Source organism: Zea mays, chromosome 9 (genome assembly GCF_902167145.1).
Source record: "Zea mays cultivar B73 chromosome 9, Zm-B73-REFERENCE-NAM-5.0, whole genome shotgun sequence".
NCBI lineage: Eukaryota > Viridiplantae > Streptophyta > Magnoliopsida > Poales > Poaceae > Zea > Zea mays.
Window position 1 is genome coordinate 46,623,125 of NC_050104.1, and position 20,979 is coordinate 46,644,103.

A 20,979-nucleotide genomic window follows, 5' to 3' on the forward strand; every position below is an offset into this window, starting at 1 on the left:
TTCCAAGTGAGGCAACTCAAGGATGAGACTTTCATCTCCCAAACGAAGTACACGCAAGACTTGATCAAGCGGTTTGGGATGAAGGACGCCAAGCCCGCAAAGACTCCAATGGGAACCGACGGACACACCGACCTCAACAAAGGAGGTAAGTCCGTTGATCAAAAGGCATACCGGTCTATGATAGGGTCTTTACTTTATTTATGTGCTAGTAGACCGGATATTATGCTTAGCGTATGCATGTGTGCTAGATTTCAATCCGATCCAAGGGAGTGTCACTTAGTGGCTATGAAGCGAATTCTTAGATATTTAGTCGCTACGCCTTGCTTCGGGATCTGGTATCCAAAGGGGTCTACCTTTGACTTGATTGGATATTCAGACTCAGACTATGCTGAATGTAAGGTCGATAGGAAGAGTACATCGGGGATGTGCCAATTCTTAGGAAGGTCCCTGGTGTCATGGAGTTCTAAGAAACAAACTTCTGTTGCCCTATCCACCACTAAGGCCGAGTACGTTGCCGCTGGACAGTGTTGCGCGCAACTACTTTGGATGAGGCAAACCCTCAGGGACTTTGGCTACAATTTGAGCAAAGTCCCACTCCTATGTGATAATGAGAGTGCTATCCGCATGGCGGATAATCCTGTTGAACACAGCCGCACAAAGCACATAGACATCCGGCATCACTTTTTGAGAGACCACCAGCAAAAGGGAGATATCGAAGTGTTTCATGTTAGCTTCGAGAACCAGCTAGCCGATATCTTTACCAAGCCTTTAGATGAGCAGACCTTTTGCAAGTTGCGTAGTGAGCTAAATGTCTTAGATTCGCGGAACTTGGATTAATTTATAGCATACATGTGTTTATGCCTTGATCATGTTCTTTAATGCATTTTGTTGTTTATTTATGGTGCTCAAGTTGTACAAGCACTCCCCGGACCTCACAAGTCCATTTGCAAGTGATGCACATATTTAGGGGAAGATGTGCTACAACTTGACCCTTTGAGGCTAACTGTGTACTTGAGTTTTCTTAATTTAGTCTCAAAGGAGGTTTGAAAGGGAAAGGTGGACTTGGACCATGCAAGACTTCCACTGCACTCCGATGAAAGAGTAACTAATTCCAAGTTCATCTTTGTACTCTTATTGCCTTTTTACTCTTAGTTGAAGTTTTTGGTGAGGCAATGGGGTTAAAGGGCCAAAATTGATCTCGTTTTGGTGCTTGATGCCAAAGGGGGAGAAAATAAGGCCAAAGCAAGAAATGGATCAGCTACCACTTGAGAATTTTGAAAATAGTAGAGTTAGAACTTTTGTCAAAATACTCTTGTTTGTCTCTTATTGTCAAAAGTTGGCTTCTTGTGGGGAGAAGGCTTGATTATGGGAAAAAGGGGGAGTTTTTGAATCCTTGATCAATCTCTCATGAAATATCTCTCTTTGTGTTTCAACAAGTGTGTTTGACTTAGAGATAGGAAATTGAGTTTGATTTGCAAAAACAAACCAAGTGGTGGCAAAGAATGATCCATATATGCCAAATTTGAATCAAAACAATTTTGTGTTTTCATTTGCATTGATGTTGCACTTCTTTTAGTTGCTTTTTATTGTGTTGGCATAAATCACCAAAAAGGGTGAGATTGAAAGGGAAATGTGCCCTTGGGCCATTTCTAAGTGTTTTGGTGATTTAGTGTCCAACACAAGCACTTGAGTGATAAACTATGCCAAATTGTGGATAAGGTGCAAATCAATATAAAGGTATGATTCTAGACTGAGTACATTGGTTTTTATGTGCTAACATGTTTGTCTAAGTGTTAGAATCAGAGGAAATTCAACTGGAAAAGCTTGGCTCGAAGCAGCCAAAAGTCTGCTCAGTCTGGGTGCACCGGACAGTGTCCGGTGCGCCAGACTGGCTCTGGCGAACTGGCGGCTCTCGGGACTTCGACGGCGGCGTACGGCTATAAAGCACCGGACTGTCCGGTGAGCCAACAGTCGGCCGGGCCAACAGTTGGTCGCAGAATCCACGCGCGACGCGTGGCAAGTGCCAACGGTCGGAAGGGACACCGGACTGTCCAGTGTGCACCGAACAGTGTCCGGTGTGCCAACGGCTCCAAGACTACAACGGTCGGCTTCGCCAAATAAGGAAAGTGATCCGCACCGGAAAGTGTCCGGTGGTGCACCGGACTGTCCGGTGCGCTAGGCGACAGAAGGCAAGAATTGCCTTCCTGGAATGCACTCAACGGCTCCTAGCTGCCTTGGGGCTATAAAAGGGACCCCTAGGCGCATGGAGAAACACAACAAGCATTCTCTAAGCATTCCTAAGCACCAAGACTTCGATTCCGCACATTTGATTCTTTGTGATAGCAACTAGAGCTCCATTTGAGTTGTGAACTCGCCGGGTTGTGTTGTGAGCTCTTGTTGTGACTTGTGTGCGTGTTGGTACTCTGATTTTGTGTCTTGTGTGCGTCGCTCATCCCTCCCTTACTCCGTGCTTCTTTGTGAACTTCAAAGTGTAAGGGCGAGAGGCTCCAAGTTGTGGAGATTCCTCGCAAGCGCGATATAGTAAAGTGAAAGCAAAACACCGTGGTATTCAAGTGGGTCTTTGGACCGCTTGAAAGGGGTTGATTGCAACCCTCGTTCGTTGGGACGCCACAACGTGGAATAGGCAAGTGTTGTACTTGGCCGAACCACGGGATAAACCACTGTGCCATCTCTGTGTTGATCTCTTTGTGGTTATCGTGTTGTGCAAGTTCTCCTCTCTAGCCACTTGGCTTATTCGTGCTAACTCCTAATCAAGTTTTGCGGATTAAGTTTCAAGTTTTTTTAGGATCACCTATTCACCCCTCCCTCTAGGTGCTCTCAATGAGGTATGGCATTTAGTTCAACGTCCTAACCAAAATGTTGTAGGAACCAAGTGGGTGTTCCGCAACAAGCAAGATGAGCATGGTGTGGTGACAAGGAACAAAGCCCGACTTGTGGCCAAGGGGTATTCACAAGTCGAAGGTTTGGATTTCGGTGAAACCTATGCACCCGTAGCTAGGCTTGAATCAATTCGCATATTACTTGCCTATGCTACTTACCATGGCTTTAAGCTTTACCAAATGGACGTGAAAAGTGCCTTTCTCAATGGACCAATCAAGGAGGAGGTCTATGTTGAGCAACCTCCCGGCTTTGAAGATAGTGAATACCCTAACCATGTTTATAAACTCTCTAAGGCGCTTTATGGGCTCAAGCAAGCCCCAAGAGCATGGTATGAATGCCTAAGAGATTTTCTTATCGCTAATGGCTTCAAAGTCGGAAAGGCCGATCCTACTTTGTTTACTAAAACTCTTGACAATGATTTGTTTGTATGCCAAATTTATGTTGATGATATTATATTTGGGTCTACTAACGAATCTACATGTGAGGAATTTAGTAGGATCATGACACAGAAATTCGAGATGTCAATGATGGGGGAGTTAAAGTACTTCTTAGGCTTTCAAGTGAAGCAACTCCAAGAGGGCACCTTCATCAGCCAAACGAAGTATATTCAAGACATTCTAAACAAGTTTGGGATGAAGGATGCCAAACCCATCAAAACACCCATGGGAACCAATGGGCATCTCGACCTCGACACAGGAGGTAAATCCATCGATCAAAAGGTATATCGGTCGATGATAGGCTCTTTACTCTATTTATGTGCATCTCGACCGGACATAATGCTTTCCATATGCATGTGTGCAAGATTCCAAGCCGACCCTAAGGAAGCTCACCTTACGGCCGTAAAACGAATCTTGAGATATTTGGTTCATACTCCTAAGTTTGGGCTTTGGTATCCTAGGGGATCCACATTTGATTTAATTGGTTATTCGGATGCCGATTGGGCGGGGTGTAAGATTAATAGAAAGAGCACATCGAGGACTTACCAGTTCTTGGGAAGATCCCTGGTGTCTTGGGCTTCAAAGAAGCAAAATTCCATCGCTCTTTCTACCGCCGAAGCCGAGTATATTGCCGCAGGTCATTGTTGCACGCAACTACTTTGGATGAGGCAAACCCTTAGGGACTATTGTTACAAATTAACCAAAGTTCCTCTTCTATGTGATAATGAGAGTGCAATCCGCATGGCGGATAATCCCGTTGAGCATAGCCGCACTAAACACATAGCCATTTGGTATCACTTCTTAAGGGATCACCAACAAAAGGGAGATATCGAGATTGCATATATTAACACTAAGGAACAATTAGCCGATATGTTTACCAAGCCACTAGATGAACAAACTTTTAACAAACTTAGGCATGAGCTAAACATTCTTGCTTCTCGGAATTTCTTTTGATGTTTTGCACACATAGCTCATAAGTATACCTTTGATCATGTCTCTTTTATATGCTATGAGTAATGTGTTTTCAAGTATATTTCAAACCAAGTCATATGTGTATTGAAAGGGAATTGGAGTCTTCAGCGAAGACAAAGGCTTCCACTCCACTCCATCGAATTACTCATCCTTCGCCGTCGCTCCGAGCATCTCTCCATTTTTGGTATAATCTTCACTCATATTTTATTCGCCAAAGGGGAGAAAGTAGTTAAAAAGGGCTTATATTTCACTCAAGTATCTGTTTTTGGCGATTCATGCCAAAGGGGGAGAAAGTATTAGCCCAAAGCAAAAGGACCACACCACCACCCATTTTCAAAAGGTTTTAAAATGATGAAATTTTCAATTGACATCTTATTATATTCAAAAGAGGGAGAAAGTAGCACTTTCAAAAATGGTATCTTAAAACCCTCTTGAAACACTAAGAGGAGGATTTTATTAAGGGGGAGTTTTGTTTAGTCAAAGGAAAAGCATTTGAAACAGGGGTAGAAAATTTCAAATCTTGAAAATGCTTCTCAAAATCTTATTCATTTACCTTTGACTATTTGCAAAGGACTTTGAAAAGAATTTACAAAAGAATTTGCAAAAACAAAACATGTGGTGCATGCGTGGTCCAAAATGTAAAATATAAAGAAACAATCCATGCATATCTTATGAGAATTTATATTGGCTCAATTCTAAGTAACCTTTGCACTTACAATTATGCAAACTAGTTCAATTATGCACTTCTATAATTGCTTTGGTTTGTGTTGGCATCAATCACCAAAAAGGGGGAGATTGAAAGGGAATTAGGCTTACACCTTTTTCCTAATTAATTTTGGTGGTTGAATTACCCAACACAAATAATTGGACTAACTAGTTTGCTCTAGTCTATAAGTTCTATAGGTGCCAAAGGTTCACAATAAGCCAATAAAAAGACCAAGAAATGGTTCAAACAAAGAGAGCAAAAGACATCCCAAAAGGCACCCTGGTCTGGCGCACCGGACTGTCCGGTGCACCACCGGACAGTGTCCGGTGCACCAGGGCACTCAAGGCTGAACTCTTCACCTTTGGGAAAATCAGAGGGCGCTCCGCTATAATTCACCGGACTGTCCGGTGTGCCAGCGGAGCAACGACTACTTCGCGCGCAACGGTCGACTGCAACCGCATTCAATGCGCTACAGTGCGCGCCAGAGTCAGAGCACGCGCAGTTGGCACACCGGACAGTCTACAGGACCTGCCCGGTGCACCACCGGACAGCCCAGAGGCCCCATAAGTCAGAGCTCCAACGGTCGAACCCCAACGGTCTGCTGACGTGGCTGGCGCACCGGACAGTGTCCAGTGGCGCACCGAACTGTCCGGTGCGCCATGCGACAGCAGCCTTCCAAGGGCCATTTTTGGTGGTTGGGGCTATAAATACCCCAACCACCCAACATTCAATGGCATCCAAGTTTCTACACTTCTACACCTTACAAGAGCTATAACATTCAATACAAGACACACCAAAGAGATCAAATCCTCTCCCAACTCGACACAAAGCTTTAGTGATTAGAGAGAGAGATTTGTTGTGTTCATTTGAGCTCTTGCACTTGGATTGCTTCTTTTCTTTCTCATTCTTCTTGTGATCAAACTCAATTATAACCGAGGCAAGAGACACCAATTGTGTGGTGGTCCTTGCGGGAACTTTGTGTTCCGTTTGATTGAGAAGAGAAGCTCACTCGGTCTAAGTGACCGTTTTAGAGAGGGAAAGGGTTGAAAGAGACTCGGTCTTTGTGACCACCTCAACGGGGAGTAGGTTTGCAAGAACCGAACCTCGGTAAAACAAATCATCGTGTCTCTCGCTTTATTTGCCCGCGATTTGTTTTTCACTCTCTCTCGGACTCGTTTATATTTCTAACGCTAACCCGGCTTGTAGTTGTGCTTAAGTTTGTAAATTTCAGATTCGCCCTATTCACCCCCCTCTAGGCGACTTTCGCTAACAAGGACTTCGAGATAGATGGTATTCAAGATCAATCTGTTGCCACTGATGTGCCTGACCCGTACGACAAGGTGTACAGTAACATCCCTGAAGAAACACATATGCTGAAGCACGTTCCTGACTGTGGTTATTACACTGCGAAGAAGTTTGAGTATGAGCTGCCTAGGTTTTGCTGTCGAGGTGGGAAGGTTGAGCTAGCCCCACTAGAGACCCCTCCCCAACTCACGAGGTTATGGGATAGTGCCGACTCTGATGCTAGACACTTTCGTGATAACATTAGGTTTTTTAATGGCCATTTTTCTTTCACTTCCCTGTATTGTTGCCTCGATAGTATGACAACTAATATGAGGGATTCTAGTATATACACATTCCGTGCACAAGGCATGATGTACCATAATATCAAGTCATCCGGTAGTGAATGTGGGGTAGAGCATAAACACCTAGAGCTTTACTTTTACGATGATGATCCCAGTCTCGAGCATCGATACCGTAAGTGTCGTGAAGATCAGATTCAGAAAGACCAAGAGGTTATTAAATAGATAGTTGGCATACTTCATGGAAATCCATACTCTGAGCACCTTAGGAGCATGGGTCATGTTGAGAACCTTGCTGACTATCACATCGCATTGAACCTTGACCAGACGTTGAACCAGAAGACATATAACACACCTCTCACTTCGGAGGTGGCCTTGTCTGGATCGAGGAGAGTGTTGGGGGCCTTCATCCTCCGAAGGTCCTCAAAAACGTAATTTAACAATGTTTCCCAAGTATGATTTATGGACAGGTATCTTCGGATTCATGGTAATAGTAGACACGATGAGGAGCTTGATCGTGACGAAGATTGTCGTCGCTCCGAAGCTGTGCGAAAGGGAGCTTCGGCTAAATCGCAGAAAGCGGAACCAACTTAGAAGGGAAAAGGTTGTTCAGTCCTCAAAGATTTTTCTATAAGTCAATAGCAAATGTAAATGGCATAATTGTAATCTTTCATAGGTTGTGTCCTGTGCCTATAAATAGATGAACAGTGCCCCCGTACCGTTCACGCTGGTTGATACTTGCTTTTGCGTCACAATTGCACTTTTTGTCTTCTGTCAAGCCGAAGGTACACTACCGGAATCCAAGGCTTTGCCGAGTGTTGCAATCTTTGCCGAGTGCCTTTTGTCGGGCACTCGGCAAAGAAGGCTTTGCCGAGTGCCGCACTCGGTAAAGCTATACTCTCGGCAACGAGGCTCTTTACCGAGCGCTGGACACTCGGCACAGGACGACACTCGGCAAAGACTAGTTTGCCGAGTGCCAAACACTCGGCAAAGGGGGCTCTCGGCAAAGGGCCGTCAACGGCCGTCCCAAAGCTGACGGCCGTCAGTCTTTGCCGAGAGCCAGCGGCTGGCACTCGGCAAAGAGTATTCTTTGCCGAGTGTCACACATCTAGCACTCGGCAAAGACCTCTTTGCCGAGTGTCATCCCTAGACACTCGGCAAAGTATATTTTTATTTTTTTGATTTTGTCTCCCAAACTTTTTGTGGTATGTTCCTACACTATGTAGACCTACATGTATCATTTGTGGACAATTATAACAGAGATTCAATCGTTAGTAGATTTAGTTCGTTTATTTGAATTTCTTCGGAAAATTCAAATTTGAACTGCAGGTCACTCGAAACTTGGAAAACCGTGCATGAAAAAATGATATTCATGGTACTTAGCATAAGTTACGACCGATTTCAGAAGCGTACCGGAAACTTCGAGCAACATGCTCACTAAACATGGTCGTGAACTTGGCATCCACGTGTTTAAAAATTGTATAAAACACAAACAAAGTCAGAAAATCATGAAACTTGTCCCCGTGTCATGATATCATATGTATAGGCTGTGATAAAAATTTTAGAGTATTTGAAGAAAGTTGTGAGACACTATAGTGTAGAAACCTAAGAGGACTACACATGAAATCATAGAGTTTCAATGTGGATCTCTTAGGTTTCTACACATAGTGTCTCACAACTTTCTCCAAACAGTCTAAAATTTTTATCACAGCCTGTACATATGATATCATGACACGTGGACAAGTTTCATAATTTTCTGACTTTGTTTGTGTTTTATACAATTTTTAAACATGTGGATGCCAAGTTCACGGCCATGTTTAGTGAGCATGTTGCTCGAAGTTTCCGGTACGCTTCTGAAATCGGTCGTAACTTATGCTAAGTAACATGAATATCATTTTTTCATGCACGGTTTTCCAAGTTTCGAGTGACCTGCAGTTCAAATTTGAATTTTCCGAAGAAATTCAAATAAACGAACTAAATCTACTAACAATTGAAACTCTGTTATAATTGTCCACAAATGATACATGTAGGTCTATATAGTGTAGGAACATACCACAAAAAGTTCGGGAGACAAAACAAAAAAAATTAAAAAGTACTTTGCCGAGTGTCAGTAGGTTGACACTCGGCAGAAGAGGCTTTGCCGAGTGCCCACTTGGTGACACTCGGCAAAGAAGTGTACGTTAGACTTCACCGAGTGTCAGCTCGTCGGCACTCGGCAAAGGCGCCTTTACCGAGTGTCCCCGATCTGGCACTCGGCAAAGCTTATTTTAAAATAAAAAAAATCTTTGCCGAGTGCCAGATCACGGGCACTCGGCAAAGCGCGTTTACATAGCGCTGGTTTCTTCTTCTTTCTCTCTCACTCTCTCACTCACTCATCGCGCCGCCGCCGCCGTAAATCGCCGACGCGACCCCGCCCTCGCCCGCCCACGGCGCGCCCGCCCACGCCGCGCGCGCGCCCACACCGCGCCGCACCGCCACCGCTACGCGCCGCCGCCGCGCGCTCACACTCGCCCGCGTCCACGCCGCCGCGCCCATGCCCTCGCCGCGCTCGCCCCGCCCACGCCCTCGCCGCGAGGCCCTTGCCGCCGCAGCCGCGACCGCGCCGTGCCCTCGTCGTGCCCCCGCCGTGCCCCCGCCGTGTCCCCGCCGTGCTTTCCCTCGTCGTGCCCTCACCGTGCCCCCGTCGCATCCACGACGTGCGTGCCCTCGTCGTGCCCTTGCCGTGCCCCCGCCGCCTCGCCCCGCGACCCGCCGACTCGTCCGCGACCCGTCGATTCGTCTGCGACCCGTCGTCCCGCCCGTTGGGTATGATTAGGTTTAATATTGTGTTGATTAGATTAATATTTAGTTTTCTTGTGTTAAATTTATGTATGTGTATGATTAGGTTAATATTGAGTATTGATGATTTCCGGCCATCGTGCCGTTGAATTATGTGTGGATGTCAGCCATCGTGCTGAAAATTTAATTTGCAGGATTTCGAAACCTCCCCGTGCAGGGGAGGTGCTGCCGAAATTTCCTGTTATAGGATGGAGGACCGTGAGTGGATGTACACGGGTCGTAGAGGAAGAAACGATGTCACCACTGAATGGATTAGAAAGACCGATGATTTCGTGGAACGGGCATACGGCGAAGCTGCTAAAGGAGCGAGTCTAGTCCCATGCCCGTGCAGCAATTGTGACAACCGGAAAAGAAAACCAAAGAAGACCATGGTAGAACATATTTGGAAGAATGGATTTACGCCGGGCTATACTCGGTGGATATTTCATGGTGAAGCGCATCGTACGAGAGAGGAGGTGCTGAGACAACGTGTCGAGGATTATGACGCGGATGCGGGGGTAGCGGATATGTTGAATGACTATCAGGAGGCACAGTACACGGGAGGATGTATGGATGACGAGCCAGAGCCGACTGCAAAGGCGTTCTACGACATGTTCGACGCGGCACAGAAGCCCCTTCACGGCCAGACAAAGGTTTCTCAACTGGATGCCATTGGGCGTGTAATGGCGTTCAAGTCGCAGTACAGCATGAGTAGAGACGCATTCGATGGCTTGTTGACGGTTATTGGGAGTCTGCTTCCGGATGATCACGTTCTGCCAAAGAGCATGTACGAGGCACAGAAACTACTTCGTGCACTCAAGATGACGTATGAGCAGATTCATGCTTGTCCGAAGGGCTGCGTGCTATTTAGGAAAGAATACGCGGAGGCAAAGTACTGTCCCAAGTGTAATTCGTCTAGGTTTATGGAGGTAAACTCTGGTGATGGACAGAAGAGGCAGCTCGACATCCCCTTGACAATCCTACGACACCTTCCGTTCATACCGAGGATCCAGCGTCTGTACATGACAGAGGAATCCGCGAAACAGATGACATGGCACAAAAATGGAAAACGATACAATCCTGACAAGATGGTGCACGCATCAGATGGTGAAGCATGGAAACACTTTGATGACATTCACCGTGACAAAGCCGAAGAGGCTCGTAATGTACGTGTTGCGTTGGCCACAGATGGGTTCAATCCCTATGGAATGAGCGCTGCCCCGTACACATGTTGGCCCGTGTTTGTTATCCCAATCAATCTCCCCCCTGGTGTGTGCTTTCAAAGGCAGAATATATTCGTGTCATTGATAATTCCCGGACACCCGGGGAACAAAGTGGGCGTGTACATGGAGCCTTTGATCGATGAATTGGTACGTGCCTGGGAGGAAGGGGTATGGACGTTTGACCGAGCTACGAAGACAAACTTCAGAATGCATGTTTGGTACCAGTACTCCATGCATGACTTACCGGCCTATGGGCTATTCTGTGCCTGGTGTGTTCACGGTAAGTTCCCATGCCCAGTTTGCAAGGAAGCTCTCAGGTTCATTTGGTTGAAAAAGGGTGGCAAATATTCATCCTTCGATAAACATCGACAATTTCTTCATGCTGACCATCCATTCCGCCCACCTGCAACGATGACTGGTGCCGAAATTCGTCAACAGATAGATGGGCTCGTGGCCAATACAGAAGGTGGTTTTGTGGGATATGGTGAGCAGCATATGTGGACACATAAGTCTGGCTTGACTCGGCTCCCCTATTATGACGACCTGCTCCTTCCACACAACATTGACGTGATGCACACTGAAAAAAATGTTGCCGAGGCACTGTGGGCAACAATTATGGACATTCCTGATAAGTCAAAGGATAATGTGAAGGCAAGAGTGGATCTGGCAGCGTTATGTGATAGACCAAAACTAGAGATGAAGCCGCCAAGTGGCGGAAAGACATGGAGAAGGCCTAAGGCCGATTTCGTCCTAAGCAGGGCCCAGAGGAAGGAAGTACTTCAGTGGATCAAGATGTTGATGTTCCCTGATGGGTATGCAGCTAACCTGAGTAGGGGGGTGAACTTATCTACTATGCGAGTCTTAGGGATGAAGAGTCATGACTTCCACATATGGATTGAACGGATTCTTCCTGCGATGGTTCGAGGCTATGTCCCTGAGCATGTCTGGCTAACGCTTTCAGAGTTGAGCTATTTCTTCCGTCAGCTTTGTGCAAAAGAGTTATCTCGGACCGTGGTTGCAGACTTGGAAAGATTGGCCCCCGTGTTACTGTGTAAGCTTGAGAAGATATTTCCACCCGGCTTCTTCAATCCAATGCAGCATTTGATTCTTCATCTCCCCTATGAGGCACGAATGGGGGGCCCCGTGCAGGGTCGTTGGTGCTATCCAATCGAGAGATGTCTAAAGACTATTCGAAAGAAATGTAGAAATAAATGCAAAATCGAGGCTTCCATTGCAGAGGCATACATTCTAGAGGAGGTCTCAAACTTCACAACAACTTATTATGGTGACAAACTGCCGAGCGTGCATAATCAACCCCCTCGTTACAATGATGGCGACAATGAATCGAACCTTAGCATATTTCGAGGCCAACTCGGAAGCGTAAGTGGCTCGACCACGAAGACCCTGACACATGAAGAGTGGCGACATATCATGCTATACGTATTGACCAACCTTGAAGAGGTGACGCCATACATGGAACAATTTCTTCATGAATTCTGGCGTCGATCAAGGGACCCCACTCCACAGGAATATGACGCTCTTCTTAGAAAGGGTGCGAGAAATGGGTTGCCCGATTTCATTTCCTGGTTCAAACGTAAGGTACGTGCTTAGTTTGTAAAAGAGATACGTCTTTGAACTCAATTTAGCGTCTTTTAACTTGCGAATACTTGCAGGGCCAAAGAGATCCGTCTATGAGTGCCGAGTTGAGACAAGTAGCCAACGGCTTTGCTTATAGGGTCAAGAAATATTCTGGGTATGACGTCAATGGATACCGTTTTCGCACAACACACTACGACCAAAGTCGGCCCAATCGGAAAACAACGTGTTCTGGAGTCTTTACGCCGGGCCTTGACAATGTCAATTATTTTGGACGAATTGAAGAAATATATGAGCTCAATTTTTATGGTTCCAAACCTCTTACTCCAGTGATATTCAAATGTCATTGGTTTGACCCTCAAGTGACGAGACGGACACATTCTAATCTTGGGATAGTCGAAATTCGACAAGATTCCACCTTAGCAGGAGACGATGTCTATATCGTGGCCCAACAGGCCACACAAGTGTATTATCTCCCATATGCGTGTCAAACGAAAGAACATATTAAGGGTTGGGATGTTGTGTATAAGGTATCGCCGCATGGGAGGTTACCTGTTCCTAACGATGAAGATTACAACTTAGACCCGGACACATATGATGGAGAGTTCTTCCAAGAAGATGGGCTAGAAGGGCGATTTGAGATAGACTTAAGTGAAGCTATCGGAATGGACGTAGATATTGAAATGGTTGTTGATGAGGAGGATGATGAGGTGCAAAATGATAATGACTTAGTAATCCTTGAAGGCAATGATGAGGTTGCGTCTTCCGATGGTGTTGAGATTGAAATGCTTGATAGTGATGATGAGAGTTATGATCCGGCTAACCCCGACACATATGAAGATTATTTTTAATCGATGTAATGCTATATGACTTTTTATTTCGCACCTGTTTTTAAATACATCTTTTTATATGTGCTTATTTGTTTACTCTTAATTGCAGGTTGTTGGACAAATATGGTGGGCAGTTTCCTGAGGAGGAGGAGGGGGAGGAGGAGTAGGACGGCGGACGATGCAGAGCAGGCAGCGCAGCAGCACGAGGCAGAGCAGGCAGCGCAGCAGCAGGCGGCGCCTCAGGACGACGACGACCAGCAGCAGGACGACGACGACCAGCAGCAGGACGCCTCAGGTTCAGGCAGCTCTAGTTCGAGGAGCATCTACCTGCGAGGCCCCGCGAGTCTCCCGCCGCGTCCCATACTTCGGGACAGACGGCCGTTGATTCGGCCGGAAGGGGAGAGGTATGTAACTTTATGTTCTTCATTCTTGTTCATATTATGTGTTCAAAATCATAATATAAACTAATACTTTTTATTTATCACTTGGACAGGTCTTGGACGGTTTTGGATTATGCTGGGGGTCATCGTCGCCCCCCCCCCCCCCAACAACATCCTCGGCCTGCTGTGCAGGGAACACTTCCCTGGACTTGTGGAGTACGCCAGAGTGACGGGCCCAGCCTTCACCTTCGACCACTACGCCGTCGCCCCCGATGCAGTAGACCGGGACGGCAGGGAATTCAATAACAAGGCGGAGCGGGTGAAGCAAGAGCTGTGGGTAAGTCTTAGTATAATATAAAATATGTCGCATTCATTGCAAATTCTTGAAATAATGTATGGATACATCGTTTTTGTATGCAGGATTTCTTCAGATGCGATGCTGGATACGAGGCTAGGGCGGATGTGGTGGCCACCACGTGCTAAGCTCGTCGTGGACATGCACTATGAGGCCCGCATCCAGGCCATCATCACCTACCACGGCTCCGTCCTTGGGGAGAAGGTGACCAAACCTCAAGCCCGAACCATGTCGTTGACCAGGGAGCAGTACCTGCAGGTAAAGTCATGCATGTTTGGTACCAGTACTCCATGCATGAATTTTATTTTATCTTCTGATATGCACTTTATGTGTTTACTTTGCAGGTGATTCCACATTGGTGCGCCGCACATCCTCTGTGCTGGGAGCAGATGGTGGATAGGTGGTGTTCGGCTGAGTGGGACGAGGCGCACACAGCTAGCCGGGAACGGCGTTTGCAGATGCAAGGCCCCTCGCACCACCAAGGCAGCCGGAGCCTGGGCCAATATGCCGAAGCATGGGTACGCCACCTTTTTTATTTAGATATATAGCACTAAGTTAGATATTATTTCTAACTATCTCGTTGGTTTTCGTTGCAGTCGGCGTCACATGGTGGCAGGCCTTGTTCCACCTTCTCGGCCTATGCTATGGCCCATAAGGGTAAGGCGACGTCCGACGTCACCTACAACCCGGATGACGGGCCCGAGGCCTACACCAACCCCGCCGTCTACAGCCGCCTCCATGACTACACCGCCATGGCGCAGGAGGTCCATGGCCCAGACTATGATCCGAGCACCGAGCCTATCGACCCCGATGTGCTCATGAGGGTCGGAGGAGGCAAGAGACATGGGCGGTACTGGATTGCCGACGGGGCAATCGACTCGTCCTCCACTCCCACTCTGTCTCAGGTGAGAGCAAGGAGCACGGGCTCGAGCCCAGCCATTCGACCTCGGCACGACAGCTCACAGCATCGCATACAGCAACTCGAGGTTAGTGCTTCTGTAACTCGTCCTTCCTTTAGTTATATACCTAGTCTTTGAGTTACTATAACGTTGGCTTGTAATATTACAGACCCAACTAGAAGAAGAGAGGAGGGAATGTCAAGAGATGGAGGCAAGGATAATGGCGGAGCGAGCGGTGGCTGATCAGAGGATGGTGGAGATGTTCCAGTACATGCAGAGCCTTGGCGCCGCACAGGGCATCGCTCCGCCACCTCCATTGTTCCCCCCAGTTGACCCTACTCTCTTCCACACTCCTGTGAGTATCAAAATTGTAGTTAGATGTTTGTAATGCATCTGGTATAACACATGCTATCTCTTCTCTGTGCAGGGCCAATCTGGGGCGGCATCCAACAACCCTCCGGAAGGGTTCAGCCCAACGCAGCCCCGGCCAAACCGCCCACCTCCATGAGTGTTGTGTTTTCATTGTTTTAGACTTCAGAACTTATGTATAATACTTATGTTTCTGTTTGATACTTATGTGAGAGCTTGCGACGTTTGAGACTTATGTTTGTGTTTAATACTTGTGTTGAACACTTATGTTTGTGATGGATATTTATGTTTGTGGTGACGGTTTTATGTTTGTGTTGGCTATTTATGTCTGTGATGATATCTGTGATGTATATATGTGATATATATGTGATATCTTCTGTTTGTGTGGATGGAAAACAAAAAACAAAAAAAGGTATATACTGGTCACTTTGCCGAGTGTAACACTCGGCAAAGAGGCTCTTTGCCGAGTGTCTGGGTCATAACACTCGGCAAAGAGCACAGACCTGGGCACCGGCTTAGGGTCTTTGCCGAGTGTTATGTCGCAGGCACTCGGCAAAAGAGGTCGGCTTTGCCGAGTGCCACTTGGGACACTCGGTAAAGAGCCTGACATGGGGACCCTCCCTGGCGGTCTCTTTGCCGAGTGTCCCAACTGGCACTCGGCAAAGAAGGCGGCTTTGCCGAGTGCTGCCAGGAAGACACTCGGCACAGATATCTTCGTTGCCGAGTGTCACGTTGACACTCGGCAAAGCCGCCGTCTCCGTCACCCGGCGCCGTAACGGTCGCTTTTCTTTGCCGAGTGCTCCCTGGCACTCGGCAAAGAAGTTTGCCGAGTGCCCGAGAAAAAGTACTCGGCAAAGAAGTCTTTGCCGATGCACTGTTTGCCGAGCCTTCTTTGCCGAGTGTTACACTCGGCAAAGCCTTTGCCGAGTGTTTTTAAGGCTTCGCCGAGTGCTTCAGGCACTCGGCGAAGCGATTGATTCTGGTAGTGGTACTTTTGTAATTCAATATTGTTTCTACCTTTCCATGGTGACATAATAATAATGAATTAACAACGTTACATGATTGTTTATGTTATCTCTTATATTTCACATGCTTCTTCTTTTATTATTATATCTTACAATGATGAAGGTATGTCCTTCATAACCTTCGTCTGAAGATCATTATATCCTAAGGGAATAATGTTTCGAAGGACGAAGGGCTTTAACATTTAACATCTTGTGTTGCCTTGTTCTTAATTCATAGTATTTGAGAACAAGCCTCCAACATTGGCGCCCACCTCCGGTGAACCCTCTTTTAGACCACCTTCGGCAAGCACTGACCTTCGTCATGCCACCGAAGAAAGCTTCAGCGACAGGGGCTGCCGCACTACAGCCACTAGACCCGAACCAGGAGACCCTTTCTCTTTGAGAGGCCCGAAGCCAGAAGAGGAAGGCCACTAGTCCAACACTCCAGGAGGAGGAGTTGGACCAAGAAATCAGAAACATCGAGATAATCCATCAGCAAGTGCAAAGGAAGAAGGAGAAGATGGCTCGACTGGCTGATCTTCAAAGGCAGATCGATGAAGCCACCGAAGAAGTACGCTATCTTGTTCAAGATGAACAAGATCAAAGGCCCCAACACAGGGAGCTTTATCAAGAAGGCTTGTTCAACAACGATGGATGGTATGATGATTTCAATCATGATACCTTTACTTTTGATGATGCTTCTCCCTTGGCAGCAGAACTGCAGGCTATCCCATGGCCCCCATCATACAAGCCACCTCAGCTTCCCATGTATGATGGGCATTCAGACCCGAAGCAGTTTTTGAGGAGTTATGAAGCAACTATATCTTCATATGGAGGCAATGCAGCTGTCATGGCCAAGTCTTTCGTCATGGCAGTTCGGAATGTGGCCCAAACATGGTTGAAAGGGAATTAGGCTTACACCTATTTCCTAAATGATTTTGGTGGTTGAATTGCCCAACACAAATAAATTGGACTAACTAGTTTGCTCTAGTGTATAAGTTATACAGGAGCCAAAAGTTCACACTTAGCCAATAAAAAGACCAAGAATTGGGTTCAACAAAGAGAGCAAGGGATAACCGAAGGCAGCCCTGGTCTGGCGCACCGGACTGTCCGGTATGCCACCGTACAGTGTCCGGTGCACCACCGGACAGTGTCCGGTGCACCAGGGGACTTCACGCTGAACTCATCACCTTCGGGAAAATCCAGAGGCGCTCCGCTATAATTCACCGGACTGTCCGGTGTACACCGGACAGTGTTCGGTGCCCCAGGGGAGAGCAACTCTGGAACTCGCCAGCCTCACTACAACACAAACACCCCTATAGCAACGCATACATTGCAACAAAATGGTTTATGCGTTGCAAGAAATTAGGTAGCAACAGATGCTAGCAACACACATATTTTTATGTTGCAAGAAAATCAACTGACAACGTTTACCATGTGTTACAAGTGTCATCCGTAGAATATCCAAATTACCTAGCAACGTTTGTCATATGTTGCAAGGGTTATTCATAGTATTTAAGTCACCTAACAACATTTGTCATGCGTTGCAAGTGCCATGCATAGTATTTATGTTATCTAGCAACACTTATCATGTGTTGCGAGCATTATATGCAATATTTATGTAAACCAGTACATTAGTTTTGATACTTACAAAGTACTCCCTCCGTCCCAATTTATAGATCGTTTGATTTTTGGACACCAAGTTTGATTTACTCGTATTATTAAAAAATCATAATTGGTATTTATTTTTATTGTGGTTTAATTTTTTCATACTTTCGTAGTTTTTTAATCGGACAAGTTAGTCAAATTTGGTGTGAAAAAAGTTAAACAACCTATAAATTGAGATCAGGAGAGTATTTTTATTGGTTCCAGTATTTGGAAAGAAAAACTAGCGCAACTACGTAAAAATTTAGTAGTATTTTCTATGTTTCTGCCTTTCCTAGTTTCCGTACCATTTGGGGATGACAATTTTACACACGGGTTTGGATATCCGTCGGATATCCGATCCATCGATTTTTGATTTGGGTACAATATTTGACCCGCGGGTATCGCCCATACCAAATCCATGATTAAATCAGGTCGTCGGATTTTATATTTTATCCATGGGTCTCGGCGGATATCCAAAAAACACAGGCTTTTATCTCATCCTAATAGCCAATAGCCCATCAACAATTCCACGGCAAGCTGGCCCAGCCCACCACCGCTCCATGCCTCCATCTCGCTAAGCCTCTAACCCTAGGCTCCATCGCCCACCACTGGCTAAGCCTCTCAAGCTCATGCTCCGTAAGGACCTGATGGCCACCGCGGCGCACCACAACGACGCCCCAGTCCTGAACAGGGCGAAGGGTTGGCCGTGGAGATGATGGAGGCCAACGAGCTCCACCGGCGGGCTAAGCCCAGATACGACCGTATGGCGTCGTATGGGGTCGACGCGGAGGAGGACAAGGCGGCGGCGGCACTATCATCCGGGAGCGAGCGTTCGCGGACCAGCCCATGCCGTCGTGGCGGGAGCAGCTGACGGTTTATGCCTTCGTTGTCAGGTTCTTCCTATCCGTGATGTACAACACCGTTGTGATGAAGCTCAACCTCATGTTGGTTAGAGAAATAATCAACTGGAATTATTGCAGTGGATCAGCATCCTGGTTTATATTGAGTGATCCTATCCGGTCTCCTCAAGAAGGTCTACAACAACGTGAAAATCTCTCATCACCTCCTCACTCCTACTCACATTTTAATTATTGTCTTGATTCGGCCTGACGAGAACACCTGATTGCAGGTCCTGAAGGTTCTCTTGATGGAGGACTAGCTTATTAACCTTGGATGCAAGTGAGTTTTCAATTCTTTGTAAGAGAATTCAAGTTGTGTTAGTTTCTGCTTTGCAGACTCCGAACGTCGTGGTGGCATGGTGAATTATTTGTACACTTTCACTAAAATATTTGACATAATATAATTGTAAGTTCATAAGCGCATATATAATTTATTGATATGAAAACAAGAAATATTGATACATGGGGGACAATTGGTGCCGATTATAGATGGCTACCTTTTTCTAGAATTTAAGATTTCTTTGTACCAAATAGTCATTATAAGAACAAATATTAATAAAGTTGCTTCTCAGTCATATTTCTTTGTTGAGCAGTCGTGCTTGTATGGCCCTATTACAAATAAAGTTGCTTCTGCAGTTTAGTGATGGGATTGGCTTCATAGCATAATTTTACATAATTGAACTCCAAGATCCTATCTTATTGCTTTATGTTTTGGAACAATGGGTCTAGTATAACTTTTAGATCCTGTGATCACACTGAAATATAGTGTGCTGCACTGATGCCACTCTTCTGTGGAAGTTAGTAAGCGCTCCTCTTTGACCACACTTTCCTTATGATCATTCATCTGAAACTTGCAGAATAGCATACTCATACAATACTACTGCTGCTTGTCGATCTTAATAAATTTCATTCAGGAACCAGGTCATGTTGATGTTCAAAAGAGTTGTCAGCAATTCATGACATCTAGCATTTATTATATCTTCTTTTGTAGAGGGCTAATGTGGTTTGCTTAGCGGTAGGTAATTTTGCCATCGAAAGATTAATCTATTACCATAGGCTTGGTGACTGAGGTAGACAAGCAGTTCATGACATCTGGCATTTATTATATCTTCTTTTGTAGAGGGCTAGTGTGGTTTGCTTAGCAGTAGGTAATTTTGCCATCGAAAGATTAATCTATTACCATAGGCTTGGTGACTGAGGTAGACATCTGATTTATAATTAATCTAACTATTTCTCTATGTGAATGGATACATATTATAACTCAGGTAGCACTACAACCAGCAATGTATGGATGAATTGAAGGAAGTAAAGATGGTAGACAATCTTACAGAAACTCTGCATCTTGAAACTAAAATGATTGGCAAAGAAGCTGGATGCATCGTTTTTCATTGGTGTGCTCTTATCACCAAGCAGTAATGTGAAGCAATTCCATTTGTTGACTAAGAACTGATGAACACAAATCAGTGAAGAGTTCGTTGCACTAGAGATGGAGGACGAAGAGGTGGTAGATTTCAATATGGCTTTGATACTATTTTTTTCACTTACAGTCAATGCACGAACAAGAAAAATGATGTTGTATGAGAATACTATTGTAATTCAAGAATTTATTTCTAAATAATAAATATATTTATTTATAGTTTGTGTATGGTTTTGGTATAATACATAAATTTTAGCTACATTGATTACATTTGTATTCAAATTAAATTATTGTAATAATAATATTTAACCTGGTTCATTTCTTGCTACACATGTAAGCGTTACAATAGTCCTCGGATATCCGTTGTACCGTGGCAACACTTAACTCTTGGTATTACCAACGCATGTACAAGTGTTGTTATAGATTCTAGCAACGGCAGTATAGGCAACGCATAATTATGCGTTGGTATAGACCTTAGCAACACATATATGAACTTTTTGCAACACATATATGCATTGCTAAAGGGGTGGTTGTTTTGTAGTGCCTCGGGAATTTGCTCCGCTATAATTCACCGGACGTGTCCGGTGTACACCGGACTGTCCGGTGAGCCAGCGGAGCAACGGCTACTTCGCACCAACGGTCACCTGCAGAAGCATTAAATGCGCGCCAGAGCGCGCAGAAGTCAGGCACGCGCGATGTGGTGCACCGGACACTCTACAGTGCATGTCCGGTGTGCCACCGGACATCCAGGCGGGCCCAGCAGTCAGACCTCCAACGGTCGGAACCCAACGGCCTGGTGACGTGGCTGGCGCACCGGACAATGTCCGGTGTGCACCGGACTGTCCGGTGCACCATGCGACAGACAGCCTCCACCAAACGGCTAGTTTGGTGGTTGAGGTTATAAATACCCCCAACCACCCCACATTCAATACATCCAAGTTTTC

General features: G+C 45.9%; 1 pseudogene; it reads right to left on the reverse strand.

Moving 5' to 3' along the window:
- LOC103639925 (eukaryotic translation initiation factor-like) overlaps positions 1 to 9,134 on the reverse strand; it is a 34,873-nt pseudogene extending 25,739 nt beyond the window's left edge.
- Between the last annotated feature and the right edge of the window lie 11,845 nt (positions 9,135 to 20,979).